Source organism: Apteryx mantelli, chromosome 2, assembly GCF_036417845.1.
Source record: "Apteryx mantelli isolate bAptMan1 chromosome 2, bAptMan1.hap1, whole genome shotgun sequence".
Lineage (NCBI taxonomy): Eukaryota > Metazoa > Chordata > Aves > Apterygiformes > Apterygidae > Apteryx > Apteryx mantelli.
In genome coordinates this window covers 77,203,911-77,220,985 of record NC_089979.1, presented here as the reverse complement: position 1 = coordinate 77,220,985, position 17,075 = coordinate 77,203,911, and the positions used below count along the sequence as shown (strand labels likewise).

General features: G+C 40.6%; 1 protein-coding gene across 1 annotated transcript in view; it reads right to left on the bottom strand.

The window, feature by feature from the left end:
* PARD6G (par-6 family cell polarity regulator gamma) overlaps positions 1 to 17,075 on the bottom strand; it is a 67,548-nt gene that overhangs the window by 1,522 nt on the left and 48,951 nt on the right. The window lies entirely within an intron of this gene.

Below are 17,075 nucleotides of genomic sequence, written 5' to 3'. Positions count from 1 at the left end.
ATGCCTGTCAGCACATCATTCAGACTGAACAGCAGTTGTTTTCAATGATTATCCATATTGGGGGCAGAGGGGGAACCCTTTTGATTCTCAGCTCCTGTTGTCAGTTGTGCAGAATGCAATTACTTGCAGCTGCAAGTCTGATATACCATCTTATATCTGAGACCATGATTTCAAAGTTGGATTGAAATTTTATACATACATCTCAAATAGGCAAAACACATTCTTAACCTAAAAATCTGAATTGGAGAGTATTTCAATATCCAGTACACAGACTTAACTGATAGCAGACCTTAGTACAGATGTGAAGGCAGGGTGGGAAAGAGGAGTTGGGTATGTGCTTAGCCCAGATATTTTTTTTTAGGAAGAGATGTATGTTAATATGCATCTTTCATTACTGTATTTTTCACTTTGGAATATCTTCATTAATTTCAGCTGAATTTGACAGCAATAAAAAGTGCTAAAAATACCAAATTCCAACAAGTTTTGTGAAAATAAGTGTCCAGGTAAAAAGAGAAGCAGGGAAGAAGAAACTGCTATGTTGCCCAGTCCATTTGCTAGAAGTCAGAGAACACACACTCCTACCCTTGAGGATAAAATCCATAGGAAAACAGTCTTTCTGGGTTCTACTGTTCCAGAAATTGTTTAAATGTTTCAGTCTCTAGCTTTCCCTCAAGGTCATGTGACAGGCCATCAACTTTGAATCAGCTAAGTAATATGAAATTGTCCACTAACAAGTTATTCCATATAAGAACCTTGGGTTGTGATATGTAGGAATAAATATGTTAAAGTTGTTAACATACAAAATGTATCACTGCAGTTTACCTTAAGAATACAGTGCATCTCATTTTAAACATGTAGCATGCACTAGCTGGAAAAATATTTTGCCAGGAGTTTAAACATGCTAACCTTTTCAGATAAAAGGTAACAGGCCTTCAATTTATTCTACTGTTAAGCACCGAAACAGAAAAGTACTATGAGAAGTACTATGAGTACTATGCTAACAGCAAAGACATCACAAGGCATCTAGAAGGTCACCCTGAAGGAAAAGCCTCTGTGAAATAAAGATACTCCTTGGAAGAGTTTGCAATGTTTAACTTAACGCTTACCTTTTGTCTCATTCTCAGATTGTTCAAAGCTACACCAATTGCACAGGCCCCGTGTTATTTAGTTCACAGTTTCCTTAGAGCTAACCCCATAGGCAGATCCTTTGCCAGTGATGGCACAGCAACAGGTGAGACAGGGAAGTTAAACATGAAAGTCCTTAAAATTATTAATTTATTATTAAACTTTATTATTATTAAACTAAATATTTAATAATTTAATATTTAAACTATTATTAAATTTATTTTTATTAAACTAGAGGTGAAACTTTGCTTAATTTTTTGATGGGTGAGTTTGAAAGTCAGCAGCAAGTATTTTTGCTTGTAAAGTATGGGTCCATATGTGATTACTTTAATCAATACAATCTCAAACACTACACCCTACTCACTCACAATTCACTTAATTTTCTGTGACAGTGCTATGAAAAGTTTTAGGAATTCAGTTTTAGAATTAAAATTGTTCCTCACTTTAAATTTAGCACTGTAGAATAGCAATATTATACCTTAAGTCCCGAGACAACCTTTACCCCAAACTTTCAGTTTAAGGTGGTAATTTAAATTAAATATGGTTTTATGCATTTAAGACTGGCTGTTGCAGTACTGGAAAACCAAATTCAAAACAAAATCTCCATACCTTTAAGTGTCAGAAAATGAAATTGGCTAGTGTAGTTTATTGCACAGCAGATAAAATGAAACACATGCCCAAGACATCCATCCATTCCTTGAAAATACCCAGGTAACTTCTCCCTGCCTCTCCCTCTCTGTTAGGATATTAAAACTGAATGACTTTAAGGCAGACTTGCAAAGACTTTACCAAATCATTCACCTGGGAAGACTTGGATAACACTATTTTCCTTCCCTTAAGGTAACAGTATAAAGAACAATCTAGATAGTTAATTCTCACAACATGCAAGTTTGTGATGAGCAAGTATTGATGTCACCGGTAAGAAAGAGAAGCATGATGGGCTTCCTGACATGCAGAGGTGGGTCACCTCTGAATCAGCTTCTTTTGGCTGAACAAACATGACAGCAGTGGCACAAAAGTTGTTTTGCTTCTATGACCTCCTCACCTGCACTCAGCTCACTAATCTGTCTCCCCAGATGCTTGCCAGCATTCCTAACCGCTGAGTGGCTTCAAAACAACTGCCTCTTAAAAATAATAAAAAGCTCAGCTTACCAAAACATTGGTATCTTTTCCCTCTGAACATGAACCAGCCAGAAGCAGAGATTACATTACAAATTACATAGGCTATATTCACTACTGAACCATTCACATTCACGGAACCATTTCAGGGCTAGATAAGGTTAAAAATGAATTCCATGTCCTGTTGATGAACTAGATTTCTTTGGGTTTTAAAACAATGTCAGGTACTAGTTTCCAACTCTGATCCTAAACAGGATTATATATGAGAAAGATGAGGCCCCAATTTTAACAGGTAAAACTTAAAAACTTATTAAAAGTTGGAGAAATGAGAGTTAATTTGGAGAACCTTCAAGGCAAAATACCAACTATTTTCTAGAAAAAGTTCAAGTAGAGAATACATGCTCCCTGACTTATTACTGATTTATTATTGATTATTGGATTATTACTGATACTTGTATCCGCTCACTAGCAGTTACACTTCACGCATACAAAAACCAGACGCACCTTGCCTTCCCATTCATATCCTCCACTCCTGCTGCAAGAATAAAGCAAAGTAGCTCTACTGAAGTTTGACATGAGCTGTTGCTGTAGCAGCAGAAAGTTGTCAATCCCAGGCACAACGAAACAAAATTTCCCTCCTCACCAGGGAGGAGAGCTCAGCCAACACATTTCTTCCTTTTAACAACTCCAGGGTGGTCAAACTGTACTTTAGTACCAATTTCTAGTAATAAACTGTTCAGGTGGTATGCATCAGACTGAAGTGAAAAGTGTATCATTGCATAATTTAGTGACACGCATTCATTAAAGGCCAGTGATTTTTTAATAGGTTTTCAGTTTTTTTACCATATTGGATTCCAAGCAGGAATGCTATTTTAGCTAATGAAATGGATCATGTTTGATGCCAGATCTCAGTGAAGACAAGTAAATACTGTATGTATCCAGACAAAGCTAGTTTTTCATGTTTCGTTTGTCACAATATCAAATTGTCCTTTTGCAGAACAGAAGTAATCTACAGAAATCTGCCATCAAGTGGCACTTCTAAAAAGTGCTTAAAAACTTGTGTTTTACAGGGTACTGTTTTCTCCTGTGTAGTTACATAGACTGTGCCTTGAATGAGGCAAGTGAAATGTTATGTACAGGTGAGAGAGGGAGAATTAGTCTTTCAAGCACTGAATACTACCCACATTTCTTAGAGTGGGGAAAACTATATGGAGCATTTTCACGCACAAAATGCAGTGCTTTAAGACAAAGATGTACTGTGATCTGGATGGATAATCATGCCATTCCTACTAAACTTTGGAAGACTTGGACCTGAACATTAGTTGCACTCATAATTTGCTTCCTATTGAAAATACTGTTCTTTTTTTTGTTGTTGTTTTAAAAAACAACACTTGATACATTTGCAGAAGGAATCCTCAGCTTTCCAGTTCTGTCTTACATGAGACCTCAACCCAAAGCTACACAGAAGATTACTTCCTATTCTTCTGTAGGCACTGAATGTTATTGTACCTCTTCTCCCCCCCCCCCCCGCAAAAAAGCTTCAGTTTAGTGCATTTTAAGAATCAGTTTGTTAGCAATGTTACACAAAATCTTAAGTATTTTGACTGCACTCTTCCTGTTAATAGGCAAGTACCTTCCCCCCCCCACCATATATAGACTTGTCACTAGGTAGTGACACTACCTATCCATCAGCACCTTTCTGTTAGAGAAAATACAGGCTACAGATCTCTTCATACAGCGTACTTGTGCTCACTTTCTTCATGACAGTGATTTTATAGAAGCTAACATCTTCGAGGTACTCTTCTAACAATTCTGTATTTAGCCTGTGGCTTTACAGAATAAAATATACCTTCCTGGTGGGCGTCATGAATCCTATTGCAAAGTCATACAGTACATCACTGCAGAGCATATTTAAAGGGCTATTTACAAGGGGAAAGAAAACTGCTTAGAGCATCTGGTTGTAGCCAGAGAGTATTGTATTTCTTTAATTTACATGAAACAAGAAATTATAGACCTTCTGAAAAAAACCACCAGGAGCACCACTCCCATTGCTTGGACAGCTGCTTTTCATAGGAACTGCCTGCCAGATGAAATACCAAAGCTTAGCCAGATAAGATTATATAAACAAGCTGAATTCCACAGAGAAGCAGACTGCCAGGCTCCTATAGGAACAGTTCGTTTTAGACTCTACTTTTTCAGTGTACATGCACTCATGGCTTATTATTTCCTCTGGGAACTGTGGAACATTAGTTGACAGCTCTGGAAAGTACTTCAAAGACAAAATTACTTCCACTAGGGAGAGCAGCACTTCAGGCAGCTTGGGAATGAGGCCAATGAGTCATTAATAGTGAAGGGTAACCCCTCAATCCAACGAATCTCTAGTACTGAGCATTCAAATTATGAGCAGTCATAAAACCATTTTAAGGGAACATGTCATATTAACCCTTCTACCTTTCTATGCCCCAGCTGCAAACACTGTCTGCATTTTACAGAAGTTGCATTCAGTGTCTATTTTCTCAAACAGATCAAAACCAGAAGCATTTGTGAAAGCAATCACACAGCAAAGAAGCTGGCAGTGTGTCATCTGTGACCTGTAAGACTGACCACATGCAAAGGGATTTAAAAGGAAACAGATATTAAGTGAACTATGGCTTAAGAGAGTTCCTATGCCACAAAATCACTCATCAAGGAGCATTTATCATGGGAAAAAATAAAGTTATCTGAATGCTAACATTGCACTCTGCATGTTACAGGAATATTAAAAACAGCTACCTTGCTTCCAGCAACCTCTGAGTGAGCCAACCTGAAAAAACACATATGGGTGAGGTAGTTGTAGCTGCTATTCCACTGAAAGTCATTTAATGTATTCCCTACGCGCACACACTCTTCTCTCCCTCTTCGTATCACAGTATCACAAGGAATTGGACACAACTGTGTCAACGTTTAGAAGACTACCTAAACTATATAGTTTATCTATGACATCCAACAAGGCTTTTGAAGCACAAACAAGATCAAAAGGGACAAGTTCAAATTAACGAAAGAACCTGCTATCTGAAGAAATATGAAATCTATGCTTTTCTAAACCTTAATTCATCAGAGTTTTTACAAAAAGTTTTTGGAAGCTTTAGACTGTAAACTCAATGGCATATTTCTGAAAAGAAATTTCACCAAATACCTGCACTTGAAAGAAAACTTGAGAACAACATGCTACTCTGGTCTAGCCCCTACTATGTGTCGTAAACTGCAGTTTTGTAAAGATGACATTCTACAGTGATTCAGTATTAAAAAGAGAAATTTCCCTTCCAAATTAGGAAGGGCTCATCATCAGGTTAGGATTAAAATCTGAGGAACAAATGTGTCTTTCCTCTCTTCTCCAACAACTCAAAATGTCCTGTCCTCTTTCATGAAAGTGAACATTTTGTTCCTTGGCGTAGAGCACCTTACAACAAGCAAACCTGTAATTGCATTAGGTTCAGGCTGCCTTTACAGTGTCAGACATGCATAACAACCACTTTTAGGTCTCAAGGATGCAGACAACCCCTTGGGAATTTAGTCTGCAGTGGTGTGGTCTCCTGCACTTCTCACTGCTTGTCATCAGAGGCCACTGTTCCCTTGCTGAACCTCTTCCCTCTTCAGCAGAAGGCCCTTATGGCCAACTTCCGGGTTCTGTTTTCTTTTCGACTTGCGGCGCTGGCTCCCAAGGAGTAGAAGCTGTTGCTGAATGTGCACATTTGCCCCATGGAATGGGAGAGGCCAGAGGAGGAAGCTACCAAATGCAAGCAAGTGTTCAGGCCTGTACCTCTCAAAGCCATCCTCACCCTCTGAAACAATCAAACCCAGTAGGCAGCTCCCCAGACTAGTCAAAAATACAGGTAATAGACTCCAAATCTTACAGATGAAGTCAAGGGTGGTATTTGTGCCATACATGCTCTGCTGCTCAAGAATGGTCAGAGCCACTTGCTGCTTTGGGGAGATTTGAAGTGGTTTTGCAAGGTTTGTTTTCTTCAGGTCTGAGACACATTCTCCTTAGATAAAACATTTATTTCTACCAGAATGGCTTTTATTTGGGTTTCTTTTTCCCCATTGGGGGAATGTCCCCAAGACGATTTGCATTTAAAGGAAGAAGTATTTACTAGGATTGTAAGGGTCCTCTTCCTGCTTAAGTTCCACAATTGATTTCTTTTGACTCATCTTTTGACTACTTCTGTCTCCAGAAAGTGACAGAAGCAGCCCTTCTCCCTTGTTTCCTTCCACAAACCACATGGTGCCAAGGATACGTTATTGCAGCAATAGCAATTTGTGGGTTTTGAGTTTTGGCCGTGTTGTTGTTTTGTTTTTAAAAGTATTAGTTAACATTTCCCTTTTCCTTCAGTGGTTGGATGGGAACTTGAGTTGGGAAGTTGAGGGAAGTCACATTTCTCTTCTACATTTCAGACATCATTATCATCACAAGGTAGCAGGAACGCAAGGCACTGCCACAGAGGCTTTCTTAGTGAGAGCAGTTCCCACACTGGTCAGCGCTGAGCTGACACCCAGCAGCAGTAGTAGGTGGTTGATCCATGCAGAAAATACCAGCACCATCTATAGGCAGTTCTCCAGCTGGCCAGAGTCTAAAAAATTAAATCCTGTATCACCATGTGCCCAGGCACTCCTGATAGCCGTAAAAAGTTGTATTTGCTCAGCTGATGGTATCAAAAAGGGAAGGCTATCAATCCTACTCAAAGGGTCTTAAAGGCCCCCCTCCCCCAAACAACTACTACCACCCCAACCTATAGTTACATGCAATCTCTTCAGCAAGTGATCATTATAAACTTTACCATTTAAAGTTATTAGAAAGCCACTCTTAAATTATTTTATTTCACCCACTCTATTCTGACCTGCAATAAACACACAGTACCTTTTCTATTCACTCAAAAGATGAGGCTATTGACAGGTACGCCATTTGCTCCTTATACAGACACAAAGGGAGTCCATTCTTTCCAAAAGAATATGCGTACATATTATGCAAAGCAAAACAAAATGAGAGACCAAACTATAATAACTCCTACTAAGCACAGCAAATACAGTAAAAAGCTTATTAATGATGCAAAAAGCTGTGGATTTAGCTAGGTATTCTATGGGAATTGAATGCAACTATTTCCCAACTGGTAGTAGGAAAATAGTTACTTTTTGCATAAGTCTAAAGTTTGGAAGATAAGAAAGGTAAACAGAGTTGCCAGACTAAAACAAAGAGCAGATCTGGGAGAATACTGTTCTGTTTTTCACAGTTGCAATATCTGGAATAATGCCACAACTAATGAAAAAAATCCACCTTAAGATCACATTAATTCAGTATACAAACTTCCTCCTCTGAGAGGAAACAAGAATTGTTGTCTTATAGTAGTCTCAGAAGAAGTTTCAATGAAGCTTGGAAAGGCAGCACAGCATTGGATAGCAGGGAGTTGATAGGGAGAAAGGGAGAACAAAATAAAGATAGTATATTTGTAGAATATTTACACAGCCCTAGGTAGGTCAAATGTAAAGGTTCAAGAGTTGCAGTACTGTACATAATCAGAACCATCACCCTATAGACATTAATACTAGAAACAGAGCCTTTTCCTCTTTTGAGGACTAGCTTTTTCCAGCAGTGAAGGAGAGCCTGGTCCAGCTTCAGCCCTGCCATTTCAGGGCTCTCTTCAGCAGCCCCAGCAGAACCAAGTCGCACAGGACTCCAGGGAAGCTGAGACCTGAAGGTGCAGTACACAGTCCAAGGAAAATTGAGCCTATCATGGTATCTCACACTCCCTCCTGCTGTTTTCTGCCACTTACCCTGGTGTTCCTTATCTTGTGCTCTCCTCCTCTCCAATCCAGAGTGATCCTCCCTCCCCAAATAAAAGCAAAAGTGATAATAATCAAGAATTATCTATTGAGAGTTATCCTGTATTCAGGTAACTGCTAATCACATTTCTGTAGCATGCAAGTGATTTTCATATTTGAAAGGAAAGGATATCCTAGAGATGGGAGCATTAGCTTTCAATGAGAGATACCTGTAGACTTCCTGGATGACTGTGAGCAAGTTACTAACTCTACTGGGCTTTATTTTCCCCCTCTTATGATTCTTTCCTATCTAAGATTATGATTCTGTCCTATTTTTAGGAAAAATGCAGTGTTTCCAGGACAAGCACATTAAAAACTGAGATATCTCAAAACCATGGCAATGGGGCCATTCAACTGTTATAAACATCAAAATTCTGCGATACAAGGGTACTACCAAACAAGAATTACCACAGAACAGAAAACAGTCTTTTTGTCATGCATTCTTTTGCTGAGTAACACCTCATTCATCCCAAGCTAGTACGGACATGCAAGTTAGGAAGCTCCTTTTTTTGCTTACACCTCTAAATTCCCAGGAAAAAGACCCCCAAAAGTCCCCCAAATTTGCAGAAGTTCATATTTAATGAAGATTTAAGATTTAGAAGAATAAATGACAGTCTCCTTTAGAGATTTTTTTACCCTGGATTCTTTAAAAGTCACATTTTTTCAGATAAAAATGTGTTTTTACACAGTTGAAAATTCTTCTGGGATGCATTTTCTCTCTTCAGAAAAAGCACACGATCATGTTTTTATAGCTTAACTGTTGTAGTGTACTAATACCACATACATCCTGCAATGAGTGGGGAAGGAGAGAAAAACATTTACAGTGCTTTATGAAGCACTTTTCTTATTCCTGCCTCCAAGCCAGCGGATTGTAAACAAAGTCTAGATTCTGCTTCTTATCACAGAATTAAAAAGGTTTCAAAACACATGTGGCATAAGATATTACAACACTTGTCTTTCAAGTCATGACCTCTGGGAGTCCCCTAAACGTTGCTGGCTGGAATCAGATTAGTCAAAGGTAAACACCCCTCCTGGGTCAGCCTGCAAGCCTCAGTGGCTCTGCACAGCTGTATCGTCTCTAATCAGGCCTCTGCAGTCGCTGTCCCAGATACCGGGGGGCTTACGGAGCTGGCAGGCTGCTGCCTCCACCTGCAGGTTCCCGGATACATGGTGATGCCCTCCCCGCTGGCGGGGAAGCTGCAGGAATCCAGTTTATCTCCTGTGAGACGGTGGAAGAACTAGCAGTGCTGCTGGCGTGCAGACCTGTTTCCCAGTCCCTCGTTTCCCAAGCAGGAGCGGGCCAGAGTGGGTGGGAGCCCTGCGCGGCACGAACAAGCCTGCAGGCGGGAGAAGGAGCGGCACCAAGCCCTTCCAGAAGGGAGTTGGAGCCAGTCATCCTGAGTGTGGAGGGAGGATGGCTGGTGCAACCCAGTGCCGCAGAGATGGGGTGTGTGGAGCGTGGGAACGCTGCGACAGAAGAGACGAGCGCTGAGAAGCAAAGCAAAAATCATGGCCCCTCAGGTGGTGGGGGACAAGGGAGGAGCAACCTCAAAGCGCTGCTGTTACAAAGTGGAAGAGTTGGAGATGCGTTTTGTATAAATCTATTAAACGGTCCTCCTCTTAATGTGGAGGAGAAACAAGTTTGAGAGTCCAATTTAATAATTAAAATTCAAATAATATCTGAAACATCTGACCGCCTCCAAGTTTTCTCTCCTGCACCCTTCCCCCTTCAGAAGACAAGACTGATCATCTCTTCGCAAATGGAAATTCTTGATTTTTCTATATGTAAACAAGGCAAATCAGGCAACCCACTACTGATGGCAGATTGTGAAGCAATAAAAGTTACCCGCAGTGTGCAAAATCAGATTCTTCCTGCTTAAACACAAAAGCACGAGCAAATGCTACTTTCCTTGAGAGTTCAATTGCTCCTGCAAGGCCCAGCTCTGTGCCAAGCAGCACGGAGCTGATCTGATCTACTCTACAGAAAACAGCTAGGAAGAATTCCCTGCTTTGGGATCAAAACACCCAACTCATCCATACTGCATGAGTGCCCACAGCTCAAACCTGCTACCAGATCCTCCCACCCCAGCTAAGGCTGTGCTGAAAAAAAAGTCAGGGCTACCTCTCACAGAGGACTGTCTGGGTGGGATTTGTCCCATGCACATTCTCCCTAAGGAGCCAAGCACACGCTGGGTCTTTTGGTGTAGGGAGAAGCTCCATAATATACCTTTGCTGGAGCAGAAGAATGGATATTTGAGATTAAAACCATTTCACACAAGTTGTCAATATGACATTTGTTATAATCTCCGTGGACTTCGCCCCCTCATGTGCCAAGTTACCCTGCAGTATACATAACCTTTGCTATCATAGCGGCACCTGGGCTACGGTGGCATGTTGCCACCTTGTTTCCTAAGTGGCCATAACAGCACAAAGCAAAAGGGTCAAAGCAATGCCCCCCCCCCAAAAGAGGAATGAAGCCTTGTCTATTATTCAACTCCCATGACTCCTCCAGCGGAGGACAAAATAGATTTGTTACTTTTCATGTTAGACTAGCAATATCCTTTCCTGACCATCACCAAAAAGCAAGAAGCGCTTAACTCTGACCCTCCAGTGTCAGCAAAGCTGGTATGTTTTATTTAACAGCAGCATAAAGAACCAGGGCAACTCTGGCAGAAGGATCAGCATGATGAGTATAGTTATTGGCTAGATGACTATGCCAACATTATTTTGATAATGCTGTATTCCTTTTTCCATCACTGGCCATGGCTCCAAGCTGAACTGGGCAGACACACTAATTATAGACTGCAGCCTGGGCAAACTTCACACCTGAGGGGACTCTAAGAGCTGCAAAAAGGGGAATTAGTGAATCACGAAATGTCAGTGGACACTAGTGGAAACCGTGTAATTGAGGGTTCAGCCATCAGATCACCACTAACTGGACTGTTAGGCTTCTCTTTTTCTAAAATACCAAGCATTGGTCTGCAAGATTAAAAAAGCAAAAAAACTCTAGAAAAATACACAGGTGTTTGTGCTGTTTTCAGAAATATGGTTTCTCTGCTTAAATAATTTCTGAGATACTCTATGATTATTTAACTGTGGTAAACTACATGGCTTGTGTACTTTTTCCTTTAAAAATGTGTTTCTTCTAATGAGCCTATGATACAAGCAAGGGAGTGGCAGATAGGAAGTGATTATTCAGAAATTAAAGAATTAGCTCAGGTTCCATGGCATGAAACATGACAAGTGAAGCTGAGAGTTACTGTTTTGAATGCAAGAAAATGTTTTATTTACTAACTAAACCTAGTTCAGGGCCATGTACAGTATTTTGTCTACTTAATGAGCATCAGCGTTGGCAGCTGCTAGCATGGATGTGTCTCCTGAGGAGTGTAAGTTATCCCATGCATTTCACCAGCAAAGCTACACCAAACAGCAGTACAGACCTTCAATGTCTACCCAAACAAAACAAGTTCTTGGAATAAAAGCATAGCTCTGCCAGTAGTACCAGCCAGTGTCTGATGGCACAACTCTTCACAATTTGACTGGCACAGCTGTTCCAGAAGTGCTAAATACAGGCACTGCTCAAGTTCAATACCCTTGTCAGCTATGAATATTGGCCTTCAGTAGCTACAAACAGAGCGGAGGTTCCCAGCACTGTGGTCAGGTAGACCTGGGATCCCTACCACTGGGAATTCCCTTTTCAATCTCACAGTTTTCCTGTTACACAGGAGATGACACTGAGTCATCCCCACATTTGGTGACAACGAATCATGATGGTTTGTTAAATCATATTGCTTGGGGGCAGAGGGGGAAGAGAGAGGCACATACTCCTCAAAGAACGTACAGTATTCACAGACAGATCCCTCCTTGGGGAAGTACATGGACTATTCTGGGACATGGCTTTTCCTGTGCCTGGAAAAATTAAGTTGTGGCCAGACCACAGATGTGCAACTCTTCGGTGTGCATTGAGTGATTTACTACTACTGTAAATTCCAGAAAAGTCACCTTAAAGAAAGGCATCCCACACAAGAGGGATAATTACATAAACCACTTTCATCTGTGGATCCTGAAGTACTATAAACAAAAATTTACTGTACATGAGAGACTAAGGTAACACTTGAACGGTTAAGCTGAAAGCCTGGAGAATACATAAGAGGTTACATAAAGCCCAGCAGCTTTAAAGGAAGGAGGTGGAATTTGCAGGGCTCAAAGGCAGGAAAGAACAGATGCAGAACATTAGACTTAGTCTCATTACACTGCATAGCTTGTTTCCAAGAATGCTTTCAACAGAAGTATCTCTAAACACAATAATGCAAGTGCTAGCTAAACTAATTTGGACAAGCTTCAATACAAGCTGCGTCTTTGCCCAGTGACGTTCAATTGCTACCAGTAACTCTGGATCACCACTTACTTCTTGCCACTAATCATGACACCTTCCTCCACCTTCAGCCTCTGCTGGGGTACTTCCAGTGAGCACATAGCTCACATCTTTACCTCCCAATAAAACAAGAATGAATAAAAAAAAAAATCTTTTCTTTAGACACAAGTTCAGTGGTTTTCTTTTCCCCCATATCTTTCCTCACCTCACTCTCTAAATTGCTAGACAGCATCAGGAATTGGCAAGGCCTTTAATAATAAGATCAGGCAGTGTTACTAAATCCATACTAAATTCCCACAGCGGGAGCCAAAAGATGACCAACAGAAGAATTATGTGATGATGCACCCTATCTTCTGGAAAAAATAGTTTCAGTGACGTGAGAAATAAAGACGAATATTTCTATAAAACAAACTACTCTGGAACACAGGTTGCTAAAGCCTACAATATGTCTTTCTGCTAAAACACTCTAAGGAGATGCGCACACTTGGCACTACATTGTGCTGCATTTTAACATGCATTAACACACTAGCTAATAAAACAGCATATTTGAAGTGTACCCAGGACACAAAGTTTTGTGGCTGCAGTAGAGTTGAACATTAAGAACCAACATCTGTCTCCTGAAAGACGTTTGTGTTGCGCCTACATTAAGCCTGACAGACATATTTAAAGACAGCCAAAAATGGAAACTGTTTTGTACTATATTCATAAACACAGCATCAACACAGACCACCTTCTGCAGAAACTGAAACCATCTGAATGCTTCCTCCTATCCCGAGGAACAGATCGAGCACCAAGGAGACAGGTTATACAGGTTTCAAAGTTAATGACACCTGCCCTTGGCTTAGGGGCTAACACCACATTAATCCAGGCAGCTGTAGTGGGGAAAAGAAACAGAGGCAGGAAGAAGAGTTTTCTAGGCTTTTTTTCCCTTTACCCACTTAGATCATATTCATTATCTGCTTGGTCCCAATTTTTCCTTCTGGGCGGATGCATTTTAGCACAGGAGAACTCATCTTGGCTTTGTCTGTATCAGTTCATTTTACATGATTCTGGCCTTTGGCCATAGCAATTCAAAAGCTGGTTTAGTTGAAAGGAATCATCCTAGACCTTCAGTCTTTTTTTACCTTTTAATAAACTTTCAATACTGCATTTGTGTAAGAAAGAAAATGAAGGAAAAAAAAAAAGCCTGTAGCTATGAATCACCTGCTTGTCTGGACAAGAAAGAAATCTGGAAAATCCTGATCCTAAGAGTACTTGAAGTAGACTGAAAGAGTGGCAAGACATTCAACACCAGCTAGGCATTATGGATACCAAAATGCCAAGGAATGGAAGAGTCATCTGTAACATCTATTCCTCCTGGAAATGCACCACAGCCCTGTTTGAGTGATCTGACAGGTTGTGGCATAAAAAACAAGGGCCAACGTAAAGTTAACATGCCAGACTTCACATCGACTGCTTGCCCAAACAACCGGCGAAGCTGTTCTAGCTGAGCTCAGCTCTTTAGCTAGCTTCATATTGTTGTGTTAATTAAAAAGTCTTGCTCTTACGTTATGCAGCCCACAGGAAGCGAGGAGATTCCTCGCCTTATAATAACATTAGTCAATAGCTCCCAGCACTCTCGCCACAGCTCTGCGCCGAGCGAGCCTCGTGCTGTTGGTCTGACAGGCTGTGGGAGGAGGCTGCGTAGGAGACTCGGCATGTTATGCAGAGTCAGCCTGAGCTCCTTTACAATGGGAGCTTTCTACATAAGCGCAATGTAAAAACCTCCCTAAAAAATACAGCACCATCTAAGCATATTCCCCAAAGAGCTAGCCCTGCAAAAATCCAGTCGATAAACAAAAGCCTTGCTAGCTGGTGAGTTACTGGATACTGCTTTATCACCTTTGGGCTCACCCCAACAAGGACAAACTCCTAACCTAACAACTCTGTATATTACTGTTGTCATCTCCAACCTTAGATTTAAGAACTCCCATCTTGGAAGCACTACAAGAAGTGAGTCATTCTATATACCTTGGCAGTGATTTGCAAGCTAACAGGGAATATCCAGAAGGAAATAATGTCACCAACTGGTGAGGCAGCAGCTCCATTTACTAGCTTAAACAAGTTTGTGTATCTGTACTTTTAGTTGGCCAACAGCAAATCTTCAATTCAGAAGTCATTTACAACTTAATATGCCTGAAAACTAGAGATCTTTAAAAGTTATCCCAATTGTTTAAGAAAAATAGTAGAAGTTAGGACCATACAAAGGGCTGAGTTTCTTTTGAATATTTATATTGCCTTTGTCTTATATCTGCAAGGTCTTCAGCAGAGAGGGAAGTTCAGAAACTGGAGATGTGTTAAGAGTGAGGCCAGAGCAGCTGCAACCTTGGCCTCTCTCTGGGCAGCAGGAGGAACGTGGGGAAGAGCTGGCTTTTCACAAACAAGAGCCAGGCATAGGGACACAGGGCACCTGTGGGGACAAGCAACCAGATCAGCTCAGCATAGACAGGAACAGGGGAATCGGCAGCCCAATCAACTTTGACAGCCTGAGGAAAAGTTAGCTTTCTGAAGCTGATTGTTGTCAGGAATTTGCCAGGTATGAGCAAGCTAGTTAGGAAAAAAACCAAAAAGAAACATTATCTACTGGTGACAACATAAAGCAAACTAAGTTTTGAGGGAGATACCAATAAATGAGACACTGAATAATTAAGAGGATTGCTTATATGGCAAATGAGATGCTGAATAATGTACAAGATAACTGTTCATTAGTTAAAGCTAAGAATCAAGTGAGTAACCAAGGGTTCTCAACACATCCATTTGCTACATAACTTCTACCAATTTACATATTTGCTCCCTCTCTGATGAGAAGTGCTGAAAGAACACAGTGCACTTAAAGTCTTCCTTACTTCACCTCAAAGAAGCTCTAAAATAGCCTACTCATATTTTAAGCCAAAAATTTACTTTCAAAAAGGTCTAACAGAGATGCATTAACTTCACCTTTGAAGCAGGCAGAGGACTAGCACAGAACCAGACTTACAGCATGGTAGAGTTGGGATGAATGTCAGACAGGCAGTTGTCTAAGAAGCCACAAGAATACACCAAGCAGTCACTTGACAAAAAATATGTTAAATGAGCAGGGTCCTTAAGCTAGTTTTCCTCTGCCTGCTTTTAACAGATCTATTATCCTCAGAGGATTTATTTTTTCCAGAGTATGCGAAGTGCACTCATTACCACAAATGCTTTATAAAAGGTAAAAGCTTGATATTTCTATGAGCCAGGATCCCCTGCAACAGTTTCAAGTCTTTGAAACAAGTGACTTGCAAAAATGAGGACACAAAGCCTTTATACTATGTTGATCCAGAAAACAGAAGAGAGATGTCTTGTCACCTTCTCCCCATCCTAAAAAGTCTGTCCTCAGATTGTTTTTAAACTACATAAATATATTTTCTAGCCTTTTCAACTGTGTGTGCTGCAAGTCTCTGATGTGTTTTTCTTGAGGCCTCAAATGGAAGAAAATAATCTTTAGCACATCCTCTTCTGTTTTCTTGTCTAGAATTTATAGATGCCTTAAAAAGAAATTAAAATGAGGTAGAACTTTGACTAACACACTTCAATCCTCAGGTTTTACTTCCTTTGCAAAGCATAGTCTGTGCCCGATCGGCCTCCAGTGGTTCACAGACAGGAACAACAGTGGTTTATGCTTTTAACACAGCGACCCAAATAACATGAAATAAAGGCCTTCCAAGAGCCACACTTTTTCTTTTAATGTAATATTAGTCTCTGCTGCCCACTCTATAGGTCATTTTAAACATTCTTATTTTCTGAGCAGACAGAAAATCTGTCTTTGCAAACACAAGGCATTTTTGAGACCTGTGTTCATTTGTTCTCATGATGAAACAGCTTTCCGAAATTTATTTTAAAATCCCCGTTACCGAGGTATCAGTGCATAAGCTGGTGTGTAGAAAGTGTGTCTAACTGCCATCTGCAGTTATTGCAGATTGTACTAATTGCTCATGCAGATATTACAGCTGTCAGCACACACACACATCACCAGCCACAGTTATTTGCAGAGTCTTCAAAAAAGCTTGCCCTTGTATGATAGTGTTTCCCATTTCAGGAAACTGTTCCCATTACAATGGGGACAAATAGATTTAATTGACCATCTTGCCAAAGCATTTAAAATAGAAGTAACTTGTAAAATTTGAGAACTTGGTGTGGGGAAAATGTTTGCACACCAAGTTCTCTTTAGATGATTATGTTAGGACTGAAACGGGTTGAAATGCTGAACAATTCCCCTTGCAGTGGGCTTTGCTAGCTCTGTTGCCTAGAGCCAGCTTTCACCACCTCTGCAGCAGCCATCACCACCTGACAAACCACGTCCAACTTCAACATCTGTATTGAGGCTAGCAGTCTGGGGGCAATGGCACAGTGCAGCCAGACAAGGCAAGGGAGTTCAGACTTCTTGCACTGTAGAGGGCAATGATTCAGAATGAAGAAAAAGCTCATTTGTTTCTATTAATTTACTGAAGTTGAAAGCTGGTAGTTCCTCTCAATATCTATAATAAGCAAGGCTAAAGTCTGGGCATGGCTATCATCAAAAAAAAAAAAAGTCTGTATCAAG